Source organism: Lactuca sativa, chromosome 1 (assembly GCF_002870075.4).
Source record: "Lactuca sativa cultivar Salinas chromosome 1, Lsat_Salinas_v11, whole genome shotgun sequence".
NCBI classification, from domain to species: domain Eukaryota; kingdom Viridiplantae; phylum Streptophyta; class Magnoliopsida; order Asterales; family Asteraceae; genus Lactuca; species Lactuca sativa.
The window spans coordinates 225,645,817-225,663,743 of NC_056623.2; positions in this window are offsets into that span (position 1 = coordinate 225,645,817).

The window sequence follows — 17,927 nt, forward strand, 5'->3', positions numbered from 1 at the left end:
TAAGAATAATAAGATTATTTAATTAGTATTGATCAAGAATTAATCTAGGATTAATTAAGTGATCAAAAGAAGACTAATTAAATATATGAGTTGATTGTGCAAATGATCCATACTGATATAGTGGGCTAATGCTCCATGGATTATCTAGTTAGGCTAAAACCCATATGATGCTCCATGGTGTTTTGTACCCATGGATCATGGAAATGAAAGGCCATGTCAATTAGGGCTTACATGGTGTAACCCTGACTATATATGCATCTTATTCTTGACCAAAATCGGCACTAGTATCATTCTAGAGAGGGCTAGCCGATTGTCATGAAGGGTAGAATTCTCTCAAGTTATTCCAAGTGAATTTGGTGTTGTGTGAACTATTTTTGGTGTCACACTTGGGGCACTAGGCACTCAAGCTTCATGAAGACTTTCTACAGCAAAGAGGTATGTATTCTATCTTGTTACATTCATTGTTGTATATGCTAGATTAGGATAATACCTTGGATGTTCATATTTGCATGTATAATAGAGAAAACATTGATCCAAGGTATTTAGGGTTGCATGTACACTTAGGAGTGTTAGAATGCTCAAAACCCAACAGTGGTATCAGAGACTAGGCTTGTTTTCAATTATATTTGATGCAAATTGCTGAAAAATGCTAAAAAAAACTCATTTTTCTGGCTTTCTGGGCACTGGACTCGCCGAGTCCATGAGTAAAATCATCCTACTCGTCGAGTAGGTTCATGCACTCGACGAGTAGGAGCCCCAAACAACATATTTTCGAGGTTTTTGGCTAGAAATGGACTAGGAACGTTACCCTAAGTTGTTTTTGAACTTATAAACCTGTTTTTGATCTGGTAATGTTCATGCTAATCCAATTTCAAAGATAATTGTCAATAGATTCATGTGTTGTATTAGTTTAAGGTTTAGACTAATTACATGAAAAAGTTTGATTTGAATTATCTTGTTCTTATGAGTTGCTTAGATTAATAGAAAAGTTGAGTGAAATAGTTGTTTTCAATCCAAATTAATCTAAGAGTTGATTCTAAAATGTGTTTTTGTAACTTGTCCTCAAGTTATATGAAAAGTCACATTTAAGTTTCATAAAACTCATAAAAGTTGGCAAAGGTTACAAAAATGAAGAGTCTAGTTCTTATTAAATGGTTTTATGACTCCATAACATGTCCTCAAGTTATGGAGGACCAAGAGTCTCTTCATTAAATAATAAATAAAAAAAGTGTAACTTTAATTAATTCCATAAGTTATAAAATAAAGAATAGTTAATTCTTTTATTAGTTTAAAGTCTTCCATAACTTGTCCTCAAGTTATGGAACTTGAAGAGTTTTTGGATTAAAACTACTTTAAACACATAAGTTATGAAATTAATTAGTTTTGAATAGTTTCAAAACTTGCCCTCAAGTTTTGGAATTTGAAAAGTTTTCTCTGATGAATACTTTAATTCCAAGTTAGCCCTTAGAATTTTAAAAGTTAAAATTCAACCCTTATACTTTATAATATTATAAGTTAATAATATATATATATATATATATATATATATATATATATATATATATATATATATATATATATATATATATATATATATATATATGTATGTATGTATAAGAGTAAAGTCAGTCTTACCGTTAGCAGGCCTCATTCACGAAGCCGGTCTATAAGGGGGGTATAAGGTTACTGCCTATAAAATGGCAGTTTAATGGGTGTCCACTCTCACCCACCGCTTCCTTGACCGATGGAGGGTCGTTAGCCGAACGGGTAGGACAAGGACTAGAAGTCTCCCTTCATTAAAAGTATTAATGATAAATACTAAGTAACTAAACTCTTAATAATACCCAATCTTAGTTGCTTAGGAAAATGTGAATAAGGTGCTAATCCATGAAATTACACTTTGCACTTTGTTTAAGTCGGTTAGTGGAGCATGTGTGGTTAACCGGCACACTAACTCATATTTAACAAGGTAGGCAGAGGGTAACTGAATGTTTATCATAGTATCGATGGAGCGTGCGTGGTTAACCGACACATCGATTGAGGGGTAAACACTTAAGGGTACTAAGTAATTTGCATGGTTACTTCACACCTTGTTTTGTGATCCTCGGCATCCCAGTCACAAAACCTGAAGGGCACACTCGAGATTGAAACATGCCATTGAACAGTTCAATGAATCTCAAACATCTAGGAGTTTCAAAACCAATTAAAACCTAATAATACATTTCGTTTATCTTGGTGGAAATTGGTGAATCATCATTCACCTACCTACAAATATTTTATAGCTTGGATTACGGCATCCCTCTTCTAAGTTATAAAATAGTTTGTTGGGTCCTAGCCTTAATATTTCTTATTGGGTGTCATAGTAAGGACTTTAGATCAACTATCTTGAATAGCTACCAAAAGATGTCTGGTTTAGACATTTATGATCTTCCCAAATCTCTTGAAACAAGCTTTCCTAAATGAAGATGATGTCCCTTGGATATCATACTTCTTTCACCTCCTCCAATTATTCTCCCTAACCCACAAGTTCAAGGTCACTCAAGCCCTATTGGCAAGGCAAGGTCTAGGTGTGATCACATCTTGGAGATGTAGTCACATATTGACAAGCCGGGAGAGTTGGGTGTCAAAGTCTTGAGAAAGTTGGTGGTTCAACTACTTTCTAAGTCACATAGTGAGTTCCTTTGGGACTCCTATGAAACAGACTAAGACAAGACCCTTAAGGATCTTATCCATTTGCTAAGATCATCTTCCTAAAACTTTATGGATATCGACAATGATGGCATTGGATATCTAGTAAAGCTCTCTTTTCCCAGTGGAAATGGGTCGGCCATAGTCAACTCGGTTGACCAAATGGTAAAGAGAAAGGCTAAGTTTGTGATAGTCCCATGTTTCATTACCAAAGCATCCATATGTTGAATTGCCAAAGAAAGGGACATTGGTTGTGAAGCTGCAAAGTTGCCTAAGGATGTTAAAGTCAATAAGTTTGACTCTACTTCACGTAAAAATTCCACTATCTAACTCTGCTAAGTTTCTACTCTGAGATTCTTGATACATGATGTTACTGGGTCACATGGTGATGTTTTAAGAAACAAAGAAAAGTGAAGAAACTTAAAGAAAGAATATGCTGAATCTGATCGTATAGATGGATTTCTATCGCATAGTTTGAAGATCGGATTCTTGAGCTACTTCTTAGGAGTTATGAGATATTGCTTAGGAATAGATAACAACAAGTTTCCATATGGATTGTAAGGACAAGTTCTTCCGCAAAGTTTTTTAAAATAAAAGGAAATTTTGGTTTTATTTATTTTAAAATACCCTTACAATGGCATCTGTGGAAATTTTTGTTGCTTATAAGATTCCATTAAGAGCAAGAGTGGAAATATGAATTTGATTCTTTCATTTGTGGTAGTGTCTAAATTTACCAAATAAGGAAAGATTCTCATCACCTAAGTTTCAGTTGGATAGAAACTTGGAATCATGCAAGTTGTATAACATGATGAATGAGAACTTTCAAGCATTGGAAAATCAAGACTAACTACTTCTTCACATGGATGTGTGAGTCAAGTGAAGGACTAAGGGATTGAGAACACATTCTTATGCACTGGTCAAGTCCACCATAAAAGATCGATAAGACTATTCGTCATAGTTTACTAAAGCTCAGTAAATATGATTATACTTACAAGCTTAAGTGTAACTATGAGACATTGGAAAAGGTTCCAATGTATGGTAGAGCGAATAAGAAGAGTCAAATTAGGCAGAAAGATAATCTGAAAAGATGGGAGAGTACTTTAGTATCATGTTATATGATCATCTTAATGATTTAGAGACCTTATCACAATTCATCCTCTAAGTGCATTTTGATAGCTAAGAAGAGGATCTATGAATTGTTGAAGTGGCTAAATCAAATAGATGATCCATACTTCGTTCCAAAAACAATTATTAGAGTCATACTCCAAGATTGTAACTTGAGTGACATGTCTTAAAGAATGTTTAAAACACTCTTCAAATGTAAGAGTAAAAGTTTTCTACTCTTGTACATTTGAAATTGCTAAGTTATGATGTTTTGGATAAAACAAAGACCAACTTTGGCCAATTTTGTGAAGTGTTTGTCTTCATTAGAATCCGCACTATCTCTTGGATGTCTGACAAGGGAGTCTTATAGGTCGATTTCTAATGTTTAAAGGGATGGAGGATGAAGATATTAGGGTTACGTTATGAGATAAGGAGCTTAAATAGGGTCCAAGACCCTAAAATAGGGTTCAGGTCTGATTGGCGTACGCCCAACGTACTCTGAAGAACATTCGCGAGCACCCTTGGTCAGTACGCCCAGCGTACTTCCTTCTGCACTAGTACGCCCAACGTACTCTTTGTGTACGCCCAACGTACTCGACTAAGACTGCAACCACAAAACTTCTGAAGGCCATAACATCTTCATTATAAATCCGTTTCCGACGATCCTTATATCCACGAAAAGGTAACGAGAAGCCCTACACTTCTAAAGCCCACTTGAACTCAAATCCAAAATTCATGAAAAGCCCGCACCAGTGCCTTTAACAATACATTTGGGCTCTAAAGCACAAACCGAACTCTTTTATCACACAACCTACCTTACCCATATCCCAAAAGGCCTAAACCTTTCTCCTTAAAAGCCTCAAAACCTTCTCATACACGGATTAAGGCCTACAGGCCTTAAATCACAAAACAATCTAGAACTGGATGTTACAATTCTCCATCACTTAAATCAGATTTCACCCTCGAAATCGCTCTTTTTCCTCGCATAGATCAAAACAAATAACCCAAGAAGCACAACTAGAAAATCTCTTAACATTCAACGATCCTTCTCCCAAGACATCAAAAACCAAATAGAATTCCCAAGCTGAAGAAGGACGGACCCCTTTTCCCGTGGAGGTACCTGCTTTAACTTTCCAGAACTTGAAACTATAGTGGTCTGTCTCCCCGTCAGACCGCCCATGCAGAATGTCACCCTGATAATCGCTCATAGAATAACAGACTCGAATAAAACACTCCCAACTCTGAGTACCAGGTCAGCTCCCGACCCAACGGTTGAACCTCCAAGGGCTACCCCTTGCACACCCAATAAAATGACTTTACAACCTTCATATTCACAATAGTTAACCCAGCTCATTCCGACACAGTAGTCACGTAGTTCGCTTTACCCTAAGCAAAAACTACACCTTATCTGAAATCGTCTTACCTTCGACCTCTATTGTCTACCAATCATTGATTCCATGCGTTTCGCGGTTCTTCCCATACCGGCGAACTTACTCACTCTGGTCTAATACATCTGATGGAGAACAATACTTCTCAAAATGAACCCATCTACGAATCTGAAACCTCATCTTGCCTACTAAACACACGAACGAATCCAAACTCAAGCTCTAGAGTCGGATTCAACAACATAATTGGAACCAATCAATTCCAATATGGTACTCAACTCGTGACCCAAGATTCGCAATCCACGCGTACACCACTTCTCCAATTCCCTTCGATTGTGATATGTGACATCCCCAAAATCACGGCCAGAAAAGACCTGTTTGTTTATGCTTTGTTTAAAAATCAGAGTTACATTTTAAATGAAAATGTTGCGGAATTTGTCCCAAAACAAAAATATGATAAAGATTTATCAAAAGCATTTCCATAGAAATGTATTTCATTAAAAGACTCGGGATGACATGTTCGTACAGATCAAAAGCATAAATAGTACAATATAAGCCTTACTACATTATTTCATATCTACAGGCCTATATCCGTAATCCCTCGTCCAAAACATCACATCTATGCTCATGCGCCACTACCTGTAATACATAAAACTGAGTGGGTCAGGCTTGCGAGCCTGGTGAGCACATAGGGTTTTCAACCCACAATAAATAAGTTTATTAATTTCATCAATCAACAATAACCCGATTACCCATTCCCGTTATCCTCACTTTACATCCCTAATCACCTATCATAAGGGACCTAGCCTAAGGATCATCATCGGGATGGACACTACTGCTAAGGGGATTCCTCGGCAATAAATGTCCTAAAGGCAACCATGTGGGGGATGGAGTACACCGGTGAACACATCGTTCACAAACACCTACAGGTTGCGAGCCTGCTAGTGTTCCACGGGACTGTCTAGAAGAGTCCGTGGTCGTCATCCATACTCCGCTAGATGACAGAAACAACATCAACATCGAGGCCTCTCATCATTTTATCACACATCAGCTATTACATCTACCCATGTTTTACCCCAACATTTTCGTAGATATAAAATACTTATACAGTTTAAATCATTGAAAACATGTATAACAACGTTCATCCAACATAGATAGCAAGTATTCAGATAATATGCACACATAGCACGTAATTTATATAAAATATTTCATATCTATGTGTAAGCTGAAAGTAACTATGCACTCACCTGATTAGGTGGTGACTCAGCAGTCGGACAGCGCTTCGATACTCTCACAACGATATTCCTTCGATAAAACCTAGTATCGATACCACTAGGGTTTAGTTTAACGATAACCGCGACAAATTAATTAGTCCGAGTATTATTAAGCGTTAATAATACTCGATATAACTCATAATAATAGCCCAAATAATTATTTTAAGGACCTAATAACATTTCTATAATTATTTGAAAGCTATATTAAAACTTGCGTAAGCGTAGCACACTTACAGCGAATTTTATCGAGAACCGGGACTTGATTGGAGCAGCGTTTCGAAACCGAAAAACTCCTTTTTCTCGGGACTCCGGGAGCCTCGGGGCTTCCCTAGGGTGCTAAGGGGCTTAACTAGGGTTTAGAGGTGTTTTGGGGTTGTAGAGAGAGAAAGAAGTTAGAGAGAGAAGTGAAAAAGGTGTGAAAAATGATGAAGTCTCGGCCTCCTTTTATAGTCCTGCGAGGCCTCCGTACGCTGGGCGTACCTCGGACCTACGCGGGGCGTAACCATCGGATAAGGGCGCCACCTCGGTCCAGCTGGCTTGCACTCCGGAAGAGATAAGGGCGAGGGTACGCGGGGCGTACTGGCTTCGGACGCGGAGCGTACAGCGAGGGTAGGTGTCATCATCCGAAGCACGTTCCTTCATCAGCGATGGGCGGCCCAGATGCAGCCACGTCATCAACCTCGCAACAGACTTTGCATTTTCATACTTCAACTTTAAAAATTCGTAACTTTCTCATACGAACTCCGTTTTTGACGTTCTTTATATCCACGCGAAGGTGGGGATGTACTCTACAACTTTCGTTTAGACTTCGTCGGCTAATTGTGGCTCGATTTTAAATTTTATATTATTAACGGGCCGGGACACGATTGGTCCGTTAAATCCTCATAACTTCTTCATCCGACATTCGTTTTCACCCATCTTTTTTTCGTTACGCTACTCTTAACGAGATCTTCGATTCTCGTTCAGGTCGTGTCGGCTAAAAACCGCTCGATCTAATATTCGAATTTCGGGCTGTACACTGCTATTCCGAAACTTTGAAAAATCTTAACTTCTTCATACGAAGTCAGGTTTGGGCGTTCTTTTTATCGATGTTCTTAATTTAACATATTATACGACTTTCGTTTAGATCGCTAAGGCTAAATCTCGCTCTATCGTAAATTCACTATTTACGCTTCCCGGTGCCGTGCCGGTTTTACCGTTAAACTTCGACGGGTCATAACTTCTTCGTTATAACTCGGATTTCGGCGTTCTTTATATGCACGGAAACCTTGAGACATATTCTACAACTTTATGTAGAGATATCAGGCTTATCTTACACTTTAATTTCGACGCTTATTTTTATTATTTATTAATTATACATTTATAATTAAATTATAAGCACATAAATACACATAATTCACATAATACTCAAATATTTCATCTTTATTACTTCAAAAGAGTTACAAGAGTTGACCTAGACTATTACATTGACAAAAATGCTTAGCCCTGAAACCCGGGCGTTACAATTCTCTCCCCCTTAGGATGATTCCGTCCCGGAATCATGCATCAGCAAACAGATGTGGATAGCGACTCATCATGTCATCCTCTGTTTCTCAAGTGAGATTCGGCCCATTCGAATGTTTCCATCGGACTAGCACCAAGTCAACCATCTTGCGTCGTAACTTCTTAGTCTTACGGTCAACAATTGCCTCGGGCTCTTCGATTAGCCTCTTATTCTCATCCATTCTTAACTCCGAGATTGGAATTATGTCGAGAACTTCTCCCATGAACTTCCTCAGATAACACACATGGAAGGTGTTATGAATACCATTGAGTTCTTCGGGCAATTCTGGCTTGTAAGCTTGGTTCCCAATCTTCTGAAGAACTTTGAACGGTCCAATAAACCTTGGACTCAACTTTCCTCGTTTCCCAAATCGTATATGTCCCTTCCACGGTGAGACTTTAAGCAAAACGGAATCCCCAACCTCGAAGGTTATCGGTCGTCTTTTCTTGTCAGCATAGCTCTTCTGACGATCCTGAGCTGCTAACATTCTTTCCCTAATCACCTTCAACTTCTCAGCAGTCTCATGGACTATCTCGGGGCCCATAAACTGCTTCTCTCCGGCTTCAAGCCAACAAGACGGCGTACGACACTTTTGTCCATACAAGGCTTGGTAAGGTGCGATCTTGATGCTCGAGTGAAAACTATTGTTGTAGGAAAATTCTACCAGAGGTAAGTGCTCGTCCCAATTCCCTTGGAATTCGAGGGTACATGCTCTTAGCATATCTTCCAATGTCTGAATCGTTCTTTCGCTTTGGCCATCGGTTTGCGGATGGTAAGCAATACTCAAACATAACTTTGTACCCAACTCCTCTTGTAGACTCCTCCAAAACCTTGACGTGAAACGACTATCACGATCTGATACAATCGTAAGAGGAACACCGTGAAGTCTTACAATTTCCTTCACGTAAGCATTTGCGAGCTTATCCATAGACCACTTCTCGTTGGCTGCTATGAAGTGTGCACTCTTGGTGAAACGATCCACGACTACCCAAATCATGTCGTGACCGTTCTTCGTCCTGGGCAGTTTAGTCACAAAATCCATGGTGATGTCTTCCCATTTACCCATGGGTACAGGTAAAGGTTCTAAACTCCCATACGGTTTCTGATGTTGTGCCTTAACCCTCGCACATGTTACACACTCGGCCACATACTTCGTAACATCAAGCTTCATCGTCGGCCACCAGTAGTAGGGTTTTAGGTCCCTATACATTTTAGTGCTACCGGGATGAATCGAGTACATGGTCTTGTGTGCTTCTTCCATCAGAAGATCTCTTATTCCTCCTGTCTTAGGTACCCAAATTCGATCTTGGAATACCTTCAGTCCTCGACTATTTGTACTGAACACTAACGTTCTTCCCAAACGTTCTTCCTTTCGGTCATTTTTCTCTAAAGCTTCTTCTTGAGCTTTCCTGATACTTTCCACAATCGTCGAGACGACTTCAATTCTTAACGCTCTTGGCCTTTTCCTTTCAATATTGACTTTCCGACTGAGAGCATCAACAACAATATTTGCTTTACCTGGGTGGTAAAGTAGCTCACAGTCGTAGTCCTTGAGAAGTTCTAGCCAGCGTCGTTGCCTCATGTTCAACTCCTTCTGATTAAAGAGATACTGGAGACTCTTATGATCAGTGAAGAGCTTGCACTTCGTGCCGTAGAGGTAATGCCTCCATATCTTTAAGGCAAAAACTACCGCTGCCAACTCTAGATCATGAGTGGGGTAGTTCTTTTCATGTTCTTTCAATTGTCGAGATGCGTATGCTATCACCTTTTCTCTTTGGGTCAAAACACAACCCAACCCGACTCCAGAAGCGTCACTATAAACCGCGAAATCTTCGACTCCATCGGGTAGAGAAAGTATCGGTGCTTCACATAACTTCTTCTTTAGCTTCTCGAATGCCTCATCGTGTTTCTCACTCCACGTATACGTAACTCCTTTATGAGTCAAAGCTGTTAATGGAGCAGCTACCGAAGAAAAGCCTTGGATAAATCGTCGATAATATCCGGCTAATCCTAGAAAGCTTCGAATCTCCGTGGGACTCTTTGGACGTTCCCACTTCATTACAGCCTCGATCTTTGCGGGGTCAACCATTATTCCCTCCTGGTTAACAACATGACCCAAGAATTGGACTTCCCGTATCCAAAAGTCGCATTTTGAGAACTTTGCAAAAAGCTTCTCCTTCTTCAACACTTCTAATACTTCCCGTAGATGCTTGCCATGCTCCTCTTGGCTTTTCGAGTAGATGAGAATGTCGTCGATGAACACTATCACGGATTTATCGAGGAATGGTTTACAAACCCTATTCATCAAATCCATGAATGCTGCAGGAGCATTGGTTAGTCCAAATGACATAACCAAGAACTCGTAGTGTCCATATCTTGTTCTGAATGCAGTCTTTTCAATATCCTGCTCTCTCACCTTCAGCTGATGATATCCTGACCTAAGATCGATCTTTGAGAAGTAGCTCGAACCTTGCAGCTGATTGAATAGGTCATCAATCCTCGGCAATGGATACTTGTTCTTCACCGTTGCCTTATTCAGCTCTCGGTAGTCTATGCACATCCTCATGCTTCCATCCTTCTTCTTTATGAATAACACCGGAGCTCCCCAGGGTGATGAACTAGGTCGAAGAAAATCGTTGTCCAACAGCTCCTGAAGTTGCGTCATGAGCTCCTTCATCTCCGTCGGTGCTAATCGGTAAGGTGCCTTTGCTATTGGTGTTGTTCCTGGTAACAAGTGTATACGAAACTCCACTTGCCTATCAGGTGGTAATCCGGGAAGATCTTCGGGAAAGACTTCTGGATAATCACACACAACTGGTATATTCTGCACCTCTTTCTTCTCCTTCTTGGCATCGATTACGAATGCCAAGTATGATGCACATCCCTTTGACAAACATTTCCTGGCTTTCATCAGGGAGATGATTCCAGAATTCACTCTGCGTTTGTCCCCGTACACCATAAATGATTCCTTTCCGGGTGGGTTTACCTTTACTATCTTCTTTCGGCATTGAATCTCAGCATCATTGGCGCTAAGCCAATCCATACCCAAAACGATGTCGAAACCATTTAACTCTATGGGTAATAGCTCTTCGTTGAATTCGTTTCCGTTTAGGTCGATGACGATGTTCGTAATATGATTACTAACAGGTATGAATTTGCCACTGGCAACTTCTACAATCAGGGCATTATCTAGTTTTTCTACAGGCAATGCTAATTTCCCACCAAATTTATGCGATACAAAGGAGTAGTTGGCTCCGGAATCAAATAGTATATTTGCAGGAAAACCATTTACAAGAAAGGTACCTGAAGTGACGTCTGCTGCCTCCTTTGCAGCCTCGAGCGTCATCTGGAAGGCTCTTGCCTTCGGCTTCGGTGGTAGGTTGGGTCTTCCCGTCTCCTTCTTCTTCGGGCAATCCCTTGAAATGTGCCCCTCCTCGTTGCACTCATAACAGACCTTCTTAGTGAACGTGCATTCATTGGCATAGTGCCCAGGCTTTCCGCATTTGTAACAAGTGACCCCTCCGTCACACTTCCCAGAGTGCTTTTTCTTGCACTTGTCACACCACTTCGCTTCTGATCCTCCTCCTCTCGAACCAGACTTTGAGAATCTACTCTTCTTGTTGGACTTCGAGGATCCATCGAACTTCCGTTTCTCACCAACCTCAGCCCTTTCCAGACCTCTTTCCTTTTGTTGGGTCTCCACGTTCTTAGCTGCTCGAATAGCTGATTTCAGAGTGGTCGCCATCTTGACTGTTGGGCCAAAGTCAGCCGGCAGTCCGTTTGCGAATTTCTCAATTTTGGAAAGTTCGGTTGGCACTAGCTATGGAAACAACTTCATCTTTTCCGTAAATGCAGCAGCATAGTCATCGATGCTCATTCTCCCCTTCTTCAAATTTTGGAACTCATTGTTCAGATCAATCAGGTCTATCTCTGAACAGTACTGCGCCTTCAGTTGTTCCAAGAACTCATCCCATGACATTTTCAGAGCTTCTCCTCATGGCATTGTATCTGCCAATAGCTTCCACCAGCTCAAGACTCCAGTTTTCAATTGTCTTACAGTGAAGACAGTCTTCTGCTTCTCGCTGCAGTCGCAGCTCTCAAACACCATCTCCATCTCGGAGATCCAGTCCATAATCTCAACAGGCTTTGGGCTTCCTGAGAGACTTGGTGGTTTCGCACCCAAGAAGTTTTTGTACATCCGCCCATCCTTGTTGTTTCTCCCTTATGGGCCATCCCTTTGCTCACCTTGAGTCCCTACTTGACTCACTTGGCGGCTATAGTTCCCTTCCTCAGATGGCTCGGGAACTGGCTCCGTCGGTTCAACATGTATGGTAGGTTCGTCCCTATTTTCGTGGAGCATCCGTCTCATTTCCTCCCTTTGTTCAGCTAGCATAGCCTGAATCATGGCTTGAACTCCAGCCATGGTGACTGGCTCAGGTGCAACTTCTTCAACGACAGGTATTTGCTGAACCACTGGGGGTTGGTTCCTACCTCCATTTGCATTCACGTTTCCGCTACGGGTCCTTGCCATCTTGATCTATACACCGAATAAGGTGAATTTAGATCTTTATTTAGGATAGACGTTTAAATCGTCCTTATCACTCCGAAACGTTTACATGCTAGTTCTAATATCGTAGTCGTACGTTTAGAATCCTAAACACATAAGGTTTCCAGATCCGGTCGGCAACAGACCATAGATCCGAACAAATAACAGCATATCATGCACAAAGCATTTAGCACATAAAAGCATTTTAGGCACAATTCCTAAAATAAGCTAGTGCTCACACCTCACAATCATTGCTTACCATTCTAAGTTTAAGTCTAGAAATCCTACAAATTCCTAGTTCGCTTAAACTAATGCTCTGATACCAACTGTGACATCCCCAAAATCACGGCCAGAAAAGACCGGTTTGTTTATGCTTTGTTTAAAAATCAGAGTTACATTTTAAATGAAAATGTTGCGGAATTTGTCCCAAAACAAAAATATGATAAAGATTTATCAAAAGCATTTCCATAGAAATGTATTTCATTAAAAGACTCGGGATGTCATGTTCGTACAGATCAAAAGCATAAACAGTACAATATAAGCCTTACTACATTATTTCATATCTACAGGCCTATATCCGTAATCGCTCGTCCAAAACATCACATCTATGCTCATGCCCCACTACCTGTAATACATAAAACTGAGTGGGTCAGGCTTGGGAGCCTGGTGAGCACATAGGGTTTTCAACCCACAATAAATAAGTTTATTAATTTCATCAATCAACAATAACCCGATTACCCGTTCCCGTTATCCTCACTTTACGTCCCTAATCACCTATCATAAGGGACCTAGCCTAAGGATCATCATCGGGATGGACACTACTGCTAAGGGGATTCCTCGACAATAAATGTCCTAAAGGCAACCATGTGGGGGATGGAGTACACCGGTGAACACATCGTTCACAAACACCTACAGGTTGCGAGCCTGCTAGTGTTCCATGGGACTGTCTAGAAGAGTCCGTGGTCGTCATCCATACTCCGCTAGATGACAGAAACAACAACATCAACATCGATGCCCCTCATCATTTTATCACACATCAGCTATTACATCTACCCATGTTTTACCCCAACATTTTCGTAGATATAAAATACTTATACAGTTTAAATCATTGAAAACATGTATAACAATGTTCATCCAGCATAGATAGCAAGTATTCAGATAATATGCACACATAGCACGTAATTTATATAAAATACTTCATATCTATGTGTAAGCTGAAAGTAACTATGCACTCACCTGATTAGGTGGTGACTCAGCACTCGGATAGCGCTTCGATACTCTCACAACGATATTCCTTCGATAAAACCTAGTATCGATACCACTAGGGTTTAGTTTAACGATAACCGCGACAAATTAATTAGTCCGAGTATTATTAAGCGTTAATAATACTCGATATAACTCATAATAATAGCCCAAATAATTATTTTAAGGACCTAATAACATTCCTATAACTATTTGAAAGCTATATTAAAAATTGCGTAAGCGTAGCACACTTACAACGAATTTTATCGAGAACCGGGACTTGATTGGAGCAGCGTTTCGAAACCGAAAAACTCCTTTTTCTTGGGACTCCGGGAGCCTCGGGGCTTCCCTAGGATGCTAAGGGGCTTAACTAGGGTTTAGAGGTGTTTTGGGGTTGTAGAGAGAGAAAGAAGTTAGAGAGAGAAGTGAAAAAGGTGTGAAAAATGATGAAGTCTCGGCCTCCTTTTATAGTCCTGCGAGGCCTCGGTACGCTGGGCGTACCTCGGACCTACGCGGGGCGTAACCATCGGATAAGGGCGCCACCTCGATCCAGCTGGCTTGCACTCCGGAAGAGATAAGGGCGAGGGTACACGGGGCGTACTGGCTTCGGACGCGGAGCGTACAGCAAGGGCAGGTGTCATCATCCGAAGCGCGTTCCTTCATCAACGATGGGCGGCCCAGATGCAACCACGTCATCAACCTCGCAACAGACTTCGCATTTTCATACTTCAACTTTAAAAATTCGTAACTTTCTCATACGAACTCCGTTTTTGACGTTCTTTATATCCACGCGAAGGTGGGAACGTACTCTACAACTTTCGTTTAGACTTCGTCGGCTAATTTTGGCTCGATTTTAAATTTTATATTATTAACGGGCCGGGACACGATTGGTCCGTTAAATCCTCATAACTTCTTCATCCGACATCCGTTTTCACCCATCTTTTTTTTTGTGACGCTAATCTTAACGAGATCTTCGATTCTCGTTCAGGTCGTGTCGGCTAAAAACCGCTCGATCTAATATTCGAATTTCGGGCTGTACACTGCTATTCCGAAACTTCGAAAAATCATAACTTCTTCATACGAAGTCAGATTTGGGCGTTCTTTTTATCGATGTTCTTAATTTAACATATTCTACGACTTTCGTTTAGATCGCTAAGGCTAAATCTCGCTCTATCGTAAATTCACTATTTACGCTTCCCGGTGCCGTGCCGGTTTTACCGTAAAACTTCGACGGGTCATAACTTCTTCGTTATAACTCGGATTTCGGCGTTCTTTCTATGCACGGAAACCTTGAGACATATTCTACAACTTTATGTAGAGATATCAGGCTTATCTTACACTTTAATTTCGATGCTTATTTTTATTATTTATTAATTATACATTTATAATTAAATTATAAGCACATAAATACACATAATTCACATAATACTCAAATATTTCATCTTTATTACTTCAAAAGAGTTACAAGAGTTGATCTAGAATATTACATTGACAAAAATGGTTAGCCCTGAAACCCGGGCGTTACATGATAATCACAACTCAACTCAGAATATAACGATTACTGACAAATATGGAGACCTCGGTCTCTCCCTTGGTTTAACCACCAAGATCCTACAGACTCAACTGATGAGGTTACACAAGCCTAGGAACTCCCTTGTGTCATGCCCTGACTAGTGAATACTACGGCTCCCCGAAAATTCACAACGCTTCTCGTTCGCTGCTTGGTGAATACTATGGCTCCATGTAGTATTCCCACACCCTCTCGCTGACTGGTGAATACTACGGCTCCCTGCAGTATCACAACACCCTCTCACTGACTGGTGAATACTACGGCTCCCCGCAGTATCACAACATCCTCTCGCTGACTGGTGAATACTACGGCTTCCCGCAGTATCACATCACCCTCTCCCTGACTGGTGAATACTACGGCTCCCCGCAGTATCACAAGACTCTCTCGCTGACTGCTGAATACTACAGCTTCCCGCAGTAACACAACACCCTCTCATCACCCCACTATCTCATCCTCAAGCCGACACCACACTGCATTCACTAAATCATGCTTTACGGTCCCATATATATAGGTGCACACACCTACCCAAATTATGCATCACTAATCCTGACGACAACCGCCGTGTCCAAACACTTTCCCTTGCTGCAATTCACATTCTTAGATAATCTCACTTAAAGTCAATTAGCTGAGAAGGCTCATAGACACCTGATACGCCACTCGCCATCTCATAACTAATCTTCATTTCAAACAAAACGTAACTTCGGAATACTCCAACCTCAATTGAAACATGGAAGAATTTGTCATCGACTGAAAACATGCTAACGAAAATCCAAGCCTCCACCATCTACTGATCACCATCCATACGTAACTACTCATACTGACTCTGTAATTGGTTGACCATTCAACTGCTGCCCCTCCTGGAGTATAGATCTCAATCTATACTTATATCCGCCAATCACAGCTGTTACACCCTGACTCAGCGACCCAACCGCCTCGAACTCAACATTTGCAAACATCATCTCGCCTCATCACTAATAACTCGGGCCTCACGTGTCCGCACCGCACATCTCCATAACCAGTTTTCTAATAGTACCCGAACAAATATTGGATCTTCATAATAAAATACTCAGTCCTCCGCCACTCAAGGTTCAAACCACCACCAATTGGCATACCCATAGTTTACTCCACATAATGTTTTACCGGGTATATCATACTTAACTATTGGAACGTATCATGTTAACGTTCAAGGACATCACCAGTTGAACCAAGCAATCTCCAAATATCTTTTCTCTGACCAAAAGTCTCGAATTCCACCCAACGCGGGGATAATCATAAAAGAAAGAGACCTCACTTCTCATAACCGACACACAACTTAGGCAACGAAAGCCACTACCCCGAAATGCTCCTCTTGATTTCCTGACACCACTGCTAACACATGCCCTACTATACTCAAATAGGGTATATTATGGTCTCAAAATCAGCTCAGTCACCACTGATGATCCTCTCTTACTGTAATAATACCTTGCGGTAGACATACTGCCCATATAATTTGGTGAAAGATCGCATCCAATGCTACCCCATAAAGTTTAAAACCAAGCTTAGAAATCGGAAACTCATTATCTCTTCTACTTCTCACAAGAAACGAAAATAGCGCACTCTGGTCATAGAAAGTGGCATCTCCTCTATCGACCGATTGCTCAATTCAGACTATAACCCTCCATAAAGCATCATCTTCTACTCATCCCTGAGTCTTGCGACACCAACTGGCATCTTACCAAAAATCCCTTTGAAAGTAACTCGATTTCCTCTCAAGGTACGCTCCATTGAAACTCGTTCGACCTGGCCCTATGGCCCCATACTCCTTCACATCTGATCTCAGTCTAACCAACACAATGGAATAACAGGTAAAACTAGAAGCACTAACCGCCACGAGTCATGGTACTGGAACCATGTGGCCACCTGTCGATCTGCTATAAACCATGGTACCCGAACCCTGTTATATCCTCTTAACCTGCTACGAATCATGGTACTCGAACCATGTTCTCCCTTCTCAATCCGCTACGAATCATGGTCTCGAAGCATGTTCTCTCTTCTCAATCCGCTATGAATCATGGTACTCGAACCATGTTCTCTCTTCTCAATCCACCATGTAGAATTTCTGGAACTCTCCCTGTTTCGAGTATGGGTCCTCTACATTCAGTAGTATGGGCCTATACTGCCTGCCAAATCTACCCATACTTTCCACATGGATCGTCCCAGATTTCCTAAGTAGCTGTTCAACCTTCTCGTTCACCTATCTCGTTATGCAAGTTCGCCCTCCAGAGAATACTCTCCTCCGTCATCGTACTCTTCTGAATAAGTTCACTCCCTAGGCTCTTCCTAGGTTCTCTAACTTTCCTGCCATCAGCTGCTGAAGAACTCCTTATGATGCCAGCCATCTACCTCCTAAATATCGTCATATTCACTCAGTACCTGACTCCCATCATCCAGAGTTCTACAAAGCACGAAGCAAGCAACATTCGGTCATCAGATAATCTCCACCAACACGTAAAACCCCTCTAGGTTATTACCCCACTTGCACTCCTCATACACGAAGGATATCATCGAACTCAAGCAACTTTACCCCACGCGGGCA